Source organism: Schistocerca serialis, chromosome 9, assembly GCF_023864345.2.
Source record: "Schistocerca serialis cubense isolate TAMUIC-IGC-003099 chromosome 9, iqSchSeri2.2, whole genome shotgun sequence".
Lineage (NCBI taxonomy): Eukaryota > Metazoa > Arthropoda > Insecta > Orthoptera > Acrididae > Schistocerca > Schistocerca serialis.
The window spans coordinates 322,434,248-322,451,696 of NC_064646.1; positions in this window are offsets into that span (position 1 = coordinate 322,434,248).

Here is a 17,449-nt window from a genome sequence, read left to right on the forward strand (position 1 = left end):
GGCATACTTGCGACGCGGCCCTCCGCCGCCGCAGTCGCGGAAGACTTTCGTCTTCTTTCCGTGACCCGCTTCGCCTTGTAGGGTAGTGACTTTTTGAGGCGGCGCCCTTGGCCGTGCCGTGCCCTTCAGGGCCGCGCGTGAAAGGGGGCAAGAACGAACGAGTGCCGATGCAACTGCCGCCAAACGCCGCTCTCCGTGTATGGAAGCGTTATTACAGTTCCGTCAGGGTCTGCCGCTGTAGTTGCTCCGTGGCCGAGCGCAAGAGCACCACTGTGCGTGAAATGTGCAGCGCACAAACATAACGGGAGTGAAGTTCGCTGCACACATCGTCGTCGCCAGACTGTGCACCGATGATAGCCATCGTCTGTACTGGCTTTCTTTTTGGGCAAATGTACATACTAAAATTATTATTATTATTATTATGTAGTATTCTGTCTAGTGGCAGGTCCATGTCTTCTTACGGAGAATTTGTGATTCCACTGTTCTCTGTCTTCAGCTTCTTCATTCAGTCTGTTGTTCAAATGGTTCAAATGGCTCTGAGCACTATGTGACTTAAATTCTGGGGTCATCAGTCACCTAGAACTTAGAACTACTTAAACCTAACTAATCCAAGGACATCACACACATCCATGCCCGAGGCAGGATTCGAACCTGCGACCGTAGCGGTCGCGCGGTACCAGACTGTAGCGCCTAGAACCGCTCGGTTACAACGGCCGGCTCAGTCTGTTGTATCTCCTTCCATCTTTCATGTCGTCCAGATGTTGAATTCTTCTTCTTCCTCGTCCTGCGTTTCCTCTGAGTTTCCCTTCGATGACATCATATATGAGTCCCTCGTGTCTAAGTACATGTCCAATCCAGTTGGCCTTTCTCTGAAGAATTGTTCGCAGAATACTTCTCTCCTACTATTCACAGTTTCAAAGCTCTCCTAAGTATTTTTTCTCCTTCTTTCTCATGGTCCATGTCTCTACTCCATACCGTACAATGCTTCAAACGTAGCACATTATCAGTTTTTTCCGCAATGCCAAACTCAACTTGCTGGTCAGCAGAGTCCTCTTCTTGTTGAAAGGAGCTTTGACCATGGAGATTCTTGCTCGGACTTCGTTGGTGCAGTGGACATCCTTTGTGATAAAACTTCCCAGGTTCTTGAACTGATTCACTTTTTCCAGTTCTCGATTGTCAACAGTTATCTTCAAGTGTTTCTCACGTTTTTATATGCGCATCACTTTTGATTTTTCGATGTTGACTTCCATGCCGTATTTTCTTCCCGTTTCCACCAAATTGTTCTTCATGTATTGCAGCTGTCTCTGATTTTTGGCGATCACTACCAGGTCGTCTGCATACTTGATGGTGGTGATGAGACGTCCTCCTACTTTGAAGTTTCCGCATCCTTTCAGCGCTTCTCTCACCAGCATTTCTCCTTACAGGCTTAAGAGACTTGGCGACAGACAACAAAAAATGTGCAAATGTGTGTGAAATCTTACGGGACTTAACTGCTAAGGTCATCAGTCCCTAAGCTTACACACTACTTAACCTAAATTATCCTAAGGACAAACACACACGCCCATGCCCGAGGGAGGACTCGAACCTCCGCCGGGACCAGCCACACAGTCCATGACTGCAGTGCCCTAGACCGCTCGGCTAATCCCGCGCGGCGACAGACAACATCTCCTTATAAGTCTCCGATCTCTCCAGTTGATTCTTATTTCCTTAAGGATGTTCATCATTATATTCCAATTGACTCTGTCGAAGGCCTTCTGCCAGTCTATAAAACAAGCGCAAACTTCTTCGTTAACTGCCAAAACTCTCTCTGACAATATCCTCATCATTCCAATGGCGTCTCTGGTCCCTTTTCCTTTCCTGAAGCCAAACTGGTCTTCTTCCATCACTTCTTCAATTTCGTTTTCCAACCGTCTATTTAGTATTCTTGCAATGATCTTTGCCAAATGCGATATCAGACTAATTGTTCTATAATCACTACACTTCTTGGCTTGCTTTTTCTTCTCAAGAGTAACCATTGTGACGTCCAAAAAGTCTTCAGGCCATTCTCCAGTTTCATAGATTTTGTTTATGAGTTGTGTCAGAATACTAATATTACTATCAAAAATTAACATTTAGAAGTACAGCAATAAAATTTTGGCTTATGCTGTTTGGGGTTTCTTCCATCGTTTGCGTTAAAGCTTCGCACTTCCCAACATTTCAGTCGTAACTGACGACTGCTGCTGCGCTTTCATCCAGCAGCAACGTGCGCTTCCCTCGGGGTTCCGTACTCAATCGGTGAGAACGGAATCCTTGTATGATCACGACGTTGTCTGTCTGCCTGACAACTAAGATCCCTTCTTCTCAGGCACTGGTAGAGCTAATAAGTTAAAATCTATGTTCCCTACAACGGTCTACGATCCCTGGGCGGTGTGAAAAATTGCAGCCTCTATGTCAATGCAGTCAAAAGATACGGCCATGTATTTCACACACTTTGATACTCGCAAATTGACTCATCAGAACCTATAGATGAACCACCTACACTGAAAAGCCAAAGAAACTGGTACACCTGCCTAATATCGTGCTGCGCCCCCGAGAGCACGCGGGAGTGCTGCAACACGACGTGGCATGGACTCGACTAATGTCTGAAGCAGTGCTGAAGGGAATTGACACCATGGACCCTGCTGGGCTGTCCATAAATCCGTAACAGTACGAGGGTGTGGAGATTTCTTCTGAACAGAACGTTGCAAGACATCCCAGATATGCTCAATAATGTTCATACGTGGGCAGTTTGGTGGCCAGTGGAAGTATTTAAACTCGGAAGAGTGTTCCTGGAGCCACTCTGTAGCAATTCTGGACGCGTGGGGTGTCGCATTGTCTTTCTGGAAACTCCCAAGTCTGTCGGAATGCACAATGGACACGAATGGATGCAGATGCTCAGACAGGATGCTTACGTACGTGTCACCTGTCAGAGTCGTATCTAGATGTATCAGGTGTTCTATTACGTAATTTGGTGTGTAACAGAAGAACCGTATTGCCGCTGCTTTCTCTGTTTTTTAGCAACGTTACTGCCTCGGATGATGATTTGTCTAACTTTGCCAGACATCGTTTAAGCGTTTTTGTGATGAAGATGACGTTTCCAGAGGTTGATTAGTGGGTCAATGTTGTACATTACTGCGCTGTCCACGTATGCGAGTACTAGAGTGCGTCATGTTGATCTTTTTCAGTTTTTCGTCGGTAGCTGTTTCGTCACACACAATTACACATTTGTTTTATCTGACGGAACTGGGTAGATTTTAGCTGTGGATGTTTCGGTAGTCAATGTTCCATCTTATCTGCGGCTTTTTCTTTTCATTAATATTCCTTTCTTGACTGCGTGTCAGGTACAGACATATTACTTCCTGACTTAGTTGTCGCCCACCAGTTTGGGGAAGTGTCCCCTATAGATATAAGGTATTCTCTTGTGAGGTATGACGGTCGAGTATCTTTCGGACCTGGGAGTCCTGGACTGGGCGGTTTCTTCGCTCCTGCTAAAAGCTGCACCGTCTGCTGGTACTGGTTCTGATTTGTTTCAAAACGCAGTTAAATAGTAGCGTTTTAGATTTTGCAGTCATGTTAGCTGTCTCGAATCCGACAATTTCCATTGGCAATGTGAGAGCATGGAATTTGATTTTAAAAATATGATTTCTCAGTAAAATCCAGTTGAGAACTCTTTGGATGTTCTTCGCTATAGCGTTCTGTATAGTAAAAAATTGTTAAGTATAATTCCTGCGATTCGTTATAGTTATAAGTATAGTTCTGACTTAGACCATCTGGCCTGTTTTGGTTTACTGTGTCTTCCTTAAGAGGTATAACATCGAGCTATAGTCATCCATTCTCAATACATGTATGAATCGTTTAGTTTTTTCCGAGATCCTCATTTGTCACGTGGTATTTTTTTGGAGTAGCCCCTAATAACACATGCGAATCTCAGTTCTACTGCTTGGATCTTAGATTCGTCTCTTGCTTTTATCACATATCTCATGCTGCCATTCTCTCGAAGTTTCTTCTAGAGAAAAATTAAACTTCGGTGTTTCGGTCATACGCGTACTTCGTATTACACCCAGAGTACTTGCAATATGTAGCCTGTTCTTGAGTCACTTTATCGGCATTATTTTGATCGAATGGCGAAAAAGAGCAAGAGCAGCGTTCAACGTTTCTTTGATCACAAAAAATGAAGATTAAGGTTTAGACCCCCGTCGACGACGAGATCATTAGAGATTATGCGCCAGTTGCTGTAGAGAAGTGTGTCTGTCGCTAGCAGGCGGTGAAGTTTCTGAAACTGGGTCGAGGATACGACGCTCCGTCGTTGTAGCTCCCTTGAGCAGCTTGCCTCCAGCACACGCCATTCCGGGAGATATAACAACTACAGAGAAGGTTAAGAATCACACCTAGTCCACGCCAGTGTATTCTTAATTCAGTGCTGAGCGAAAGTGAGCACCATCTGCCGGTCACAGCACGAAGCCAGAAGACAAGCGGCACATCAGGTGCCTGTTTGATCCTTCGGTAGACGATAGATTCCAGTGACTCAGAAGGTACACTTCTGACACCAAGGCCGGACGGAGTGGCCGTGCGGTTCTAGGCGCTACAGTCTGGAGCCGAGCGACCGCTACGGTCGCAGGTACGAATCCTGCCTCGGGCATGGATGTGTGTGATGTTCTTAGGTTAGTTAGGTATAAGTAGTTCTAAGTTATAGGCGACTGATGACCTCAGAATTTAAGTCGCATAGTGCTCAGAACCATTTGAACCATTTTTCTGACACCAAACCCAGAAGTTCGGACTTCGTCTCCATTCGGTCCTAATTTTGTTCCAGATTTTTTCTTCAGACAGCGCTCTGCGTGTGAGATAAATATGTTTCTGTTTACATGTTTAACTTCAGGTTCCTCTAAAATTTGTGATGCCTCAGTGTGTAGGGGTGGTGCAATTCAATAACTAATTAGGGTAATGAGCTCAGAAATGACAGAAATTTTAGTTATTTAATGAGTCCTTAAATTTTGTTATTAATTTTGTGTATGATACGAGGGCAAATGAAAGATACTGAGTAAATGCAGTAGCTGCTGGTGAAACATAAGAACAGAGGTATTTTTCTATAAATAATACGGACTGTTATTCCATTTCATTTTCGCCAGGATGACGTTGTGGGCACTTGAACGCTTCCTTGCGCGTTCATATACGAGCACTAGAAGAGAAACTTCACCAGTTACAAGCCGTCAGTGCTTGGCAACCGGTACTGAGCAGCCTCTCCAAAACCTGTAACGTTTCCTGAAAAAGTAACCTCTCTCTGTACAGTAGACTGTTTTCTTTGAATGCCGAGGTTTAGAATAGCACCTAAAGCCAGCGGTCGGTCTCATTTCGCTCTATTGATCTTCTACAGGCAACACGCATATTCAGATGTTAATGCAGTCAGCCTTCAGGCCACATGGACGCACAGTTTAGGCACTATATTGTATTGTTTTACCTGAGTGCCTACGGCCTCAGATGTTCTTGCGAAACTGCCGGTTTTGTCGATCTAAACCATATGTCATCTTCTTGCTCGCTAGTCACAAGAATAAGGTGGATCGGAATTGCGATGCGACTCGCAATAACGACCGCATCCGGACCTCTGAAGTTCAGGTAATTTTCGCGCCCTACTGCCGTGTGCCGTCGCTATACAGAAACTCTCTTTCTCGCCCTCAGTTTTTCGTGCTTCATTCGTATATTAATGTATATTCCGTGATTCTTCGGGTGTCGTTTTTCCTTACTAACCGAGCGCTGTCTGTCAGACCTTAAATCATTAATTCGCTGCAGTAACAATACTTTTCTCACACGTTTCTAGTTTATTTAATGTGTGTGTGTGTGTGTGTGTGGATGTGTACTCGTTGGTCTGTATGAAACAATGTATCTACTAAATTGTCTACACTGATCAGCTAGAACATTATGACCAGCGATAATAATAAACCCATCCAGGCGATAGCAGCGTCACCTGGCGAGGAATGACTGCTAGTCAGACACACGCACCGTGCATTTATCAGTGGAGGGTGCTACCCGTATGAAGAAAGAGCAAAGCGCGCGATCTATATGAATTTGATTGAGGGCAGATTGTGATGGCCCGGAAGCTTGGCACGAGCATTTCGGTTACTGCTCGACTTGTTGAGTGTTCGAGGAGTGCTGTGGTGTCTTCAACGTGTGGCGAAACCAAGGTGAAACCAGTCCAGATGTCTTGGGATTGAGCGGCTATCCCTCGAACTGCGGCGGAACTAACATCTTATTTTAAAGCTCTGCAGAGAACAAGTGTGTCTGAACACACGGTGCACCAAACACTCCTAATGATGGGTCTCCACAGCAGACGACCCATGCTACCAATGTTAACACCGCGACATCGGCAACTACTACTGAAATGAGCGCGTGACCATCGGCACTGGACGTTCGTACAGTGTCAGATCATTGCATGGTGTGATATCCCGACATCTTAAATCATCATGCCGATGGGTCGGCGAGAATCCGTCGACCTTCAGGGAACAGCTCCTCGACATCTGTACTGCGGGATGGAGCAAGCTGGCGGCTGCTCCAGTACGCTCTGGGAAGCATTCACGTGGGCATCCATGGGCTCAGTGGAGTCGTGCAAGGCAACATGACGGCCAAGGAGTGTCGTACACTGGTTGCAGACGACGTACACCCCTCCATAACAATCATGTTTCCCGAAGGCAATGGCATTTTTCAGCAAGATAATGCGCTATTTCACAAGGCCAGGAGTGTGATGGAGTAGTTCGAGGAACATAGTGGCGAGTTACAATTGATGTGTTGGCACCACAGCTCGCCAGGCATGAACGCGATGGGACACATCCGGGATGTGACTGAACGTCCCCGGAATTCACGGGAGTTGACTTGTGTGCAGATGCGGTGCTAACTCCGTCCTGCGACCAACTAAGGCCTCATTGCTTCCATACCACGACGTGTCGCCGCTGTTATCCTTTCCAAAGGTGGACATACCGGATATTAGGTAAGTGGTCATAATGTTCTGGCCGATCAGTGTATAATCTACTCTTATTTAAGTAGAGTTGTGCTGCGACATCCTGTGCTTAATATTAATCGTGCACGGCCACTATCGCTGTGATCAAGCGCGAGCCAAGTCGAATTATGCCTGCAGCTGGAGAGCAGTGTGATGCTTGAGGCGCCGGACTGCGATAGTGTCACGCAAGACACGGTGCCATAAAGTCTCAATGTTAGGTAGTACATAGGCAGTTAAGTTGTGCTATAGACGTCCGCTGCTGTGCAGGTTAGCCGTCATTAACAATACTTACAAAATTTACTAAAAAGAAAACTAAACTCCTCCCGAACAGGCGATGAAGGCTCAACGGTACCGATCGGCCGCCGTGTCATCCTCAGCCCATAGGCGTCACTGGATGCGGATATGGAGGGGCATATGGTCAGCACACCGCTCACCGGAGCCGCTACTTCTCAATCAAGTAGCTCCTCAGTTAGCCTCGCAAGGGCTGAGTGCACCCCGCTTGCCAACAGCGCTCGTCAAATCGGATGGTCAGCCATCCAAGCGCTAGCCCAGCCCGACAGCGCTTAACTTCGGTGATTTGACGGGAACCGGTGTTGCCACTGCGGCAAGGCACTTACAAGATTTACACTAGCTCTTAATGGCTGCCAGGTGCAGATCTCTTTGGGTGTGGAGCTGCGCTGTGTGCTGCAGCACCCCCTACAGCTGTCGGAGCGTACAATGCAAGTGCTGCCAAGTCCTACAGTGTTTTGTCAGCCGTCCGCGGATACTAATTGCCGTGTGAAAAGGATCGCTATCTTATTTAAAGTTCCCATCCTCTCAAGGGCGATCTCAGAGCGTGGATTCCTAACCAGAGTGGTAAACAATGGTCGTAGAAAATGGCTGTCCGTAACGTTGTACCTTGCACTCTGCGTTGTTCTAAGAAGGTGGCAAAGTGTGTGTTCTCAGTCGCTGAATACGCTAGCAGAAAATTTGTCTGACTGCACCTTCACTAATTATCGCGCAAACTCCAACCGTCTGGTTCGGAGCCACTTGTGCAGCAGAATTCGCTGAAGGGCTGTGGTATATACGAGCCTGGCTGCGCTGTGGCCGCCACGCACTGCCACAATCAAGATTACTGATGAACATGACATAGTGTAAGTGTATAAGGGTAGTACTAAATAGCGATGTGAAATGGGACGATCACGTAAAATCAGTGTTGTTGTCGTCGTCTTCAGTCCGCTGGTTTAATGCAGCTCTCCATGCTACTCTTTCTTCTCCAAGCCTCTCCATCTACGAATAATTACTTCATTTCACATCCGTTTGAACCCGCTTAATGCACTCGTCTCTTGGTCTGCCTCTACAAATTTTGTCCCCCACACTTCCCTCCATTACTAAATCCACGATTTCTTTATGCCTCAGAATATGTTCTATCAACCGATACCTTCTTTTCGTCAAATTACACCAGAAATTTTTTAAAAAAATGGCTCTGAGCACTATGGGACTCAACATCGTAGGTCATAAGTCCCCTAGAACTTAGAACTACTTAAACCTAACTAACCTAAGGACATCACATACACCCATGCCCGAGGCAGGATTCGAACCTGCGACCGTAGCAGTCCCGCGGTTCCGGACTGCAGCGCCAGAACCGCTAGACCACCGCGGCCGGCAGAAATTTTTAGTGAATATTGGATCAGACGACGTAGTTCTCGGGAAACTCTGTAGGGTGCATTTAGAGAACCTGTATACGACGATGACTGTGAGATCACTGTGCTTCCACTATACAATATCTCGCTTTGGTACTATGTGAGAAAGGTGAGATGGAACAGATCAGAGTGCGTACAGAGGATGTAGATAATCATTTTTCCCCTCGCTCAGTACTCGAAAGGAATAGGCAAAACATAAGAAGAGCGCGCGTGCGAACACACACACACACACACACACACACACACACACACACACACAGCCAGAGAGAGAGAGAGAGAGAGAGAGAGAGAGAGAGAGAAAACCCTCATAGCCTGTTGTTAAAACCAAGTTTGAAATTTCTCGCTCAGGACGCATAAAACAAGACGGTGCAACAGAATATCTAGTAAAAAGTGACATAGAGCTTGCTAGGAAGTACAATTTACATTAACGCATGACAACGTGCAAATAACAAGAAATAAGTAGAAAGTAGACTACATACAAATTACCTACACCGCCCTCCAGCTCCAGCACCCCCACACATGTTTACAAAGCCCTTCACAAGTGGCATGTCCTAATACATTTTTGAAAGCTATTCCATTCACGCACCAAACGTTAACAATGGTAGTCTACTAGTAAAGCTCTTGCCTGGAAATCGCGGGATCGAATCCCGGCCGGACGGCAGAAATTTGCGGTCTGCCTTTATTCTAACCTACAAATGTATATGATGTGAAGAATACCCAGCAATGACACATGCTTTAGACTCCACGTTAAACTGTAGCCCCATTTCCGCAGTTGGGTAACTGGGGTAGATACGAGATACCTAAGTCGCCGAAGTGACGTGCAATTGACTTCCACGCGGCGTTTGAGCCACACGAACCTAGCAAACTATAGTTAAAGAATACTTAACATATCAGTACTGGGAGAAGTATGTAAGACCTGTAATTTAACATGAACGAATCACAGAAAAATTAAAAATGCTGTAGTTTCATTTTAGGACTAAGATTTAGGTAAATACATATTATATACTGTTTTTTCATGTTGTCATTCTTATATGCAAACTGTACTTTGGAACACACACTGTGTCACTGTTTACGAAATATTCACCTGTTCCGTCGTCTTTTTTTAGGTGTCCTTGGCAGGAAACAATAAAAATTGAGCACATACTAATTACATACACAGTCCACTGCCCAACTTATTAATTTTTAAAGCACGTGTAACTAGTCCTTGGAACATCCTCGAAAACTGTTATTAACCTAGCAAAGGAGCTAAATAAGAAACCAGTGTGCCCATCAGAATGTAAGATAACAGCAATACTGTAATGTGCTATTAAAAAGCAGGAAAAAACCAGCAGCTTCATTTTAGGCCTGACATTTCGGTAAAAATATGTAATATATTTTTGAGATATCCATGTTTGTTGTAGATGACAAAGATGAGAAACACACGGAGAACGTCTATAAGTAATGTAACACTTTTTTTCTCTCCATGCAGGTTGGTGTTATTTAAGTTTGCAATAGACCATGCAGTTCCCCACTCTTTCGGCTACAAAACCGTATTTTTCAATGTAATCTCTGTTTGTGCGACGGCCGTACGGCACCTTACTGGCAGGGCGTGTATGCCCGCATTGTATCACTCTACTGGTCGATGTCGGAGCCAACGTCTTGCTGCATCAATAATCTCCCCATCATTCACGTATTGTTTCCCGCGGAATGCGTCCTTTACTGCGACAAACAGATGGAAACTGGAAGGTGCGAGATCCGGGTTGTAGGGTGGGTAAGGAAGAACAGTCCAATGAAGTTTTGTGACGTCCTCTCGGATGCACAAACTTGTATGAGGCCTTGCGTTGTCACGAGGAACCAAAAATCCGTTCGTGTTTGAGTTTTCGTCGATCACCACGAATGAGAGGGTCCGCTCTGTCCAACAGCGCAGCAGCCGCATCTGTGTGCGTGAGATCGAAGAGGTTTGGACGACCTTGTTACAATGCCTCGCCCAACGACTCACCGTCCTTTTGTTCAGAACTTCATCTACATCTACGTGATTTCTCTGCTATTCACAACAAAGTGCCTTGCAGAGGGTTCTCTTTACCGTTCCACTCTCGAGTGGCGCGTGGCAAAAACGAGCACTTAAATTTTTCTGTGCGAGCCCTCGTTTCTCTTATTTTATTGTGATGATTATTTATCCCTATGTAGGTGGGTACCAACAGAATGTTTCCGCAATCGGAGGAGAAAACTGGTGATTGAAATTTTATGAGAAGACCCGGTTGCAGCAGCAAGAAACACCTTTGTTTTAATGATTGCCACTCCAGCACACGTATCATGTCTGTGGTACTATCTCCACTATTTCGTAATAGTACAAAACGAGCTGCCCTTCTTTGAACTTTTTCGATGTCATCCGTCAGTCCCACCTGATGTGGATCCCACACCGCACAGCAATACTCCAGAATAGGGCGGACAAGCGTGGTGTAAGCAGTCTCTTTAGCAGACCTGTTGCACCTTCTAAGTGTTCTGCCAATGAATCGCTCTCTTTTGTTTGCTCTTTCCACAACATTATCTATGTGATCTTTCCAATTTAGGTTATTTGTGATTTCAATAACTGAGTATTTAGTTGAATTTACGACCACCAGATTTGTGTGACTTATCGCGTAATCGAAATTTAGCGGATTCCTTTTAGTACTCATATGAATAACTTCACACCTTTCTTTATTCAGCGCCAGTTGCTACTTTTCGCTCCATACAGAGATCTTATCTAAATCATTTTGCAATTCGTTTTGGTCATCTGATGGCTTTACAAGACGATAAATGACAGCATCATCTGCAAACAACGTAATATGGCTGCTCAGATTGTCTCCTTTGTCGTTAATATAGATCAAGAACAATAGAGGGCCTGTAACACTACCTTGGGGAACGCCGGATATTACTTCTGTTTTACTCGATGACTTTCCGTCTATTAATACGAACTGTGACCTTTCTGACAGGAAACCACGAATCCAGTCGCACAACTGAGGCGGTATTCCAGAGGCACGCAGTTTGGTTAGAAGACGCTTGTGAGGAACGGCGTCGAAAGCCTTCTGGAAATCTAAAAATATGGATTCAATTTGACATCCCCTGTCGATAGCTCTCATTACTTCATCAGTATAAAGAGCTAGTTCACAAGAACGACGTTTCCTGAATCCGTGCTGACTATGTATCAATAAATCGTTTTCTTCAAGGTACTTCACAATGTTGAAACACAGTATATGTTCCAAAACCCTACTGCAAGTCGGCGTTAGTGATATGGGCCTGTAATTCCGCGGTTTTACTCCTATTTCCCTTTTTGGGTATTTGTGTAATTGAGCAATTTTCCAGTCTTTAGGTACGGAACTTTCTGTGAGCGAGCGATTGTATATAATTGCTAAATATGGAGCTGTTGTGTCAGCATACTCTCAAAGGAATCTGACTGGTATACTATCTGGACCGGAGGCCTTGGCTTTACTAAGTGATTTAAGCTGCTTTGCTACACCGAGGCGTTGAAGCGGCAATATTGCATTATGTCCCACACGCAAATACCCCATTTTTTTCAACAGAAATTGGCAGAGAAAAAGTAATGTGTTCGATAACTTTTTAAAAATGAGTACTTTAAATGGCCGGCCGGAGTGGCCGAGCGGTTCTAGGCGCTACAGTCTGGAACCGCGCGACCGCTACGGTCGCAGGTTCGAATCCTGCCTCGGGCATGGATATGTGTGATGTCCTTAGGTTAGTTAGGTTTAAGTAGTTCTAAGTTCTAGGGGACTGATGACCTCAGATGTTAAGTCCCATAGTGCACAGAGCCATTTGAGCCATTTAGTACTTTAAATGACATACACCGGCAGAAACATCAATACATGATTTGAAGGTACGCATTTTGTTGATAATGTTGTGGACATAAATAGCATATCTCTAAACCATACATATTATCATGCAAAATTTTACGTGTTATTCGACAGAAAATGAAATGAATCCACCGACAGTGGTGAAACTTCACCGAAAGATGTATGAGTCTTAATAAAGACTGTGTTTATTCAACGCAGAATCCTATTTCCGTAATTACATGACACAGAAAAGAAGTTGACAGTAATGGTACGATGTACCTTCTGCTATGTACTGTACAGTGGCTTGCAGACCGTTTACGTGGACGTATTACCGATCCGAGGTGCAGTCTTTTTGCCTTTGTAATAGGTCGGGATTTCTGGTAATGGAACATGTTTTTGCGACTGAAAGCACCAAGGTGAAGTTCAGAGTGGAGGGGGTACGAAGAACAATACGGCGGGATTAGCAGCAAGTCTGGTCCGGGCTGGCTGGCCAAGGTTCGACCCGGGAGTACCGGATGATGCTGCTGGTGTGGCACCAGTTGCAGCCTTGAGAGGCGGGCGACCTTTTTGTGCTCCGCTCAGCCGCCTTCACGGATTACCAACTCCGCCAACAGCTTTCTGCTGTGCGCTGCGCGCCGCGTTCGGCAGTAATTTTGCGCGAATGTCTTATCGAGATTTCCAGGAGATGCGTCGAAGCCTCTGTTCCCTCTAAAGATATTATTATTTGCTGCGCTCATAACGCACGCGGCTAATCTCTGTGATTTACGAAAGTGCATGTAAGGTGCCTGTGATTACAGGCTGCCGCTGGCCTTCGCATACATTAGCATACGCTTATTATCCAAGTCAGATGCAGGTGCTCGGTCTTACATAAAATGACAGTTTTCTCAGCGTCCAGCTCGGCTGCTTGTCGCAGTAATGAGAATCGAATTAACGATCTTCTTGTCTCTCGTGAAACGTCACAGGCATTTTTGTGTTCGAAGTTCAACATAAGCGCAAGATGGGGGTAATTATCGGCGTGTTTAGTGTAAAATACAACTTATCCACAGATATTTTGAACGTACTATATTATAGGTCCTCTCCCCTGTATCGCTGTCCTGTCTGGTCTGTTATCATACTCCCTCGTTACACGCTTCAGTGTGACATATCCTTAAAGTAATTTTCAGGTTTCAGATGGTTCAAATGGCTCTGAGCACTATGGGACTTAACATCTGAGGTCACCAGTCCCCTAGAACTTAGAACTACTTAAACCTAACTAACCTAAGGACATCACACACATCGATGTCCGAGGCAGGTTTCGAGCCTGCGGCCGTAGCAGTCGCGCGGTTCCGGACTGAAGCGCCTAGAACCGCTCGGTCACCGAGGCCGGCATTTTTACGGTTTGTTATTGACTTTGATTACTGCTTCGACTTCGTACTACTGACCATTGTCTATATTTACCACTCATTATTGTGTTTACCGAGCGAAGTAACGCAGTGGTTAGCATACTGGAGCCGGCCCTTGTGACCGAGCGGTTCTAGGCGCTTCAGTCCGGAACCGCGCTGCTGCTACGGTTGCACGTCAGAATCGTGCCTCAGGCATGGATGTGTGTCATGTCCTTATGTTAGTTAGGTTAAAGTAGTTCTGAGTTCTAGGGGACTGATGACCTCCGATGTTGTCCCATAGTGCTCGGAGCCATTTGAACCTTTTGAAGCACACTGGACTCGCATTCGGGAGGACGGCGGTTCAAACCGTCGTCCGGCCATCCTAATTTAGGTTTCCCTTGATTTCCCTAAATCGCTTCAGTCAAATTCCGGGATGGTTCCTTTGGAAGGGCACGGCCGACTTCCTTTCCCGTCCTTCCCTAATCCAATGGGACCGACGATCTCGCTGTTTGGTTCCCTCCCCGAATCTGCCAACCACTGTTGTCTTTCTATCACTTCATCGGAATGGTTTAATAGGAACACGGTTCATCAAAGACTCTGCTTGATAAAGTTGAAACACAGTTGACGTGGACACGCTGATTATTACTACAAGTTACATTACGCTAACCTCAACAGACTGAAACTTTATTTTTAATCACGATTAACAAAAGCATTGGCTTACATTCTTCCTACGACGTTCAGCTTTCACAGATTTCTGCCTTCAACGTTAACCTCAGAAAAGCGTTATATATCATTATCCACGAGTACGAGAAGTCTCACATCCACACTTCGCGAATGCGAGCCAAGGACATCATTGATACACAAACTGCGCCCATTTTAAACAAGTCAACGACGTGTCCGTTGTCGCGCGCCAGAGAGGTTTAAAATGGCTCCGAGCACTATGGGACTTAACTTCTGAGGTCATCAGTCCCACAGAACTTAGAACTACTTAAACCTAACTAACCGAAGGACATCACACACATCCATGGCCGAGGCAGAATTCGAACCTGCAACCGTAGCGGTCGCACGGTTCCAGAGTGTAGCGCCTAGAACCTCTAGGCCACCGCGGCCGGCGCGCCAGAGAGGTTTACATGTTCTTCCACTGGCTTGGAAGATCGTTATTGACTAGCCATGACGTGAAAGAGTAAGTAAACGAATATACAGAAAGTTTGTACAGGGTGATCCACGAAGATTGGTGAGTATTCAGGATATGACAGGAATGATCATTCGGAACAAAGAAGTATAGAAAACATGGGCTCAAAACGCATACCTTAAGAACTACGAGCACTTGATCATCTTCGCAACGGTGAAACACATTTCTTCTACTGAACACGTGCTCACAGCTCTTACGGTATGTGTTTTAGAGCCCACGTTTATTAGACAATTTTTTCTCTTGTCCATAACAGCAGCCCTCAAAATATGGAAAGTAAAAGAGCTTCCAGAGTAAGGGCTTGTTTCACAGCATCGAAGATGAAGAACAGCTCTACGCATATTAGAGCGCATTTTTATTATACTTCTTTTCTCCGAAGAAACTGTATTAGAGAGACATAGAAAGCAGTAACAGAAGTGATTGCTTAAGAGCTGCAGTGAAACAAATAACCTCACTAATCCACATGTGCGCCCTCTTTCTGGGAGAGTAAAGTTCTCTTTGTAAGTTTAGAAAGTGCTGTGTCGTCCGAACAAGACACAGCCAGTGCAAAAGCTCAGATGCTATATGGTGCCAGTGCCATAGAGACTCGCCACTGTCGCGAGTTCCACCATCGCCAAGAGCGGCGCTGAGGATGAAGATATCGACTTCGCCTCGGCCAATTGTCGGCCGAATACAATCCGCCAATGACCGGGCGACAACGGTCAGAAGCCTACTGGGAAGACAGAAGAGCGGCTCTCGCCCACTTGGCTATACATCGTCCAGGGCTGACTTGGACAGGGAACGTCGTTTAGTGAATTAGAAGACAACGGACAGTTGTTGTAAATTGTATTTTCTGTGTACTGTTAAGTTTACCTACGATTATTTACACTTAGCCATTGAGGGCCTCTTATTTGTGTTATAGATAGGGCGTTCAAAACGTTCTGCACAGTCGTCTCTAATTTTTTTTATTTTTTGGAGGAGGAGAATGAAATTTTTTGTGATTATACTTGGAACATTTAGCTATACATTGAGCCTACTCAATGTAGCCTCCATCAGCTGTGACGCATCTGGCCCAACGTTCTTTCCATGGTGTAAATGCACTTTGGTAAAATTCTGGGGATTGACTTTTGCACCATCGCTTGACACAGGAAATAATGTGTTTGTCACTATCAAATGTTTTACCACGCAGGTGGACCTTCAGACGACGAAAGAGGTAAAAATCAGACGGAGCCAAGTCCGGACTGTAGGGAGGACGAGGAACAATTTTCCAACCCATTTTCCTGATTTTCTCCTGCGTTATAAGGGCTGTATGGCGTTTGGCATTGTCATGCTGTAGTACGATGAGCTGACCCTGAAGCTGTGGTCTGTAGGTCTTGATGGCATGTTGCAGCTTGTCCAATGAGAAACGAGTCATTTCAGCCAGCTGTCGTGTCGTCACACATCTATCATTTTGGATGATTTGATCAATGGTCTCCTTATTCATATCTCTCACTGCCGTCGATGGTCTACCGCATCGTGTATTGTCCAGTAGAGAGAAATCACGTTCTTTAAACCTCTGCAACCACCGCTGTATACTGGTGCGATCCACTGTGTCCTCCCGTTAAACAGGGAGGAACTTCCTGTGAATCGCTGTCTCAAAGTCATCGCCGGTACTGAAAAGGAACCGTTGTCGCGACCTGACATCTACCTCACGGTCCATTATGGCTCACCTGCAAATAAAAGAAAATACTTTTATGCACCAACTTATAGCTAAATGTACCAATTGGATTCAGGATTTCCTAGAAGAAAGAACACAACATGTCATTCTTAACGGTTCAAAATCTGCAGATGTAGAGGTAATTTCGGGAGTACCGCAGGGAAGCGTGATAGGACCTTTATTGTTTACAATATACATAAATGACTTAGTTGACAACATCGGTAGCTCCGTGAGGCTATTTGCAGATGACACGGTTGTCTACAAGAAAGTAGCAACATCAGAAGACTCGTACGTACTCCAGGAGGACCTGCAGAGGATTAATGCATGGTGCGACAGCTGGCAGCTTTCCCTAAACGTAGATAAATGTAATATAATGCGCATACATAGGGGCAGAAATCCATTCCAGTACGATTATGCCATAGGTGGTAAATCATTGGAAGCGGTAACGACCGTAAAATACTTAGGAGTTACTATCCGGAGCGATCTGAAGTGGAATGATCACATAAAACAAATAGTGGGAAAAGCAGGCGCCAGGTTGAGATTCATAGGAAGAATTCTAAGAAAATGTGACTCATCGACGAAAGAAGTAGCTTACAAAACGCTTGTTCGTCCGATTCTTGAGTATTGCTCATCAGTATGGGACCCTTACCAGGTTGGATTAATAGAAGAGATAGACATGATCCAGCGAAAAGCAGCGCGATTCGTCATGGGGACATTTAGTCAGCGCGAGAGCGTT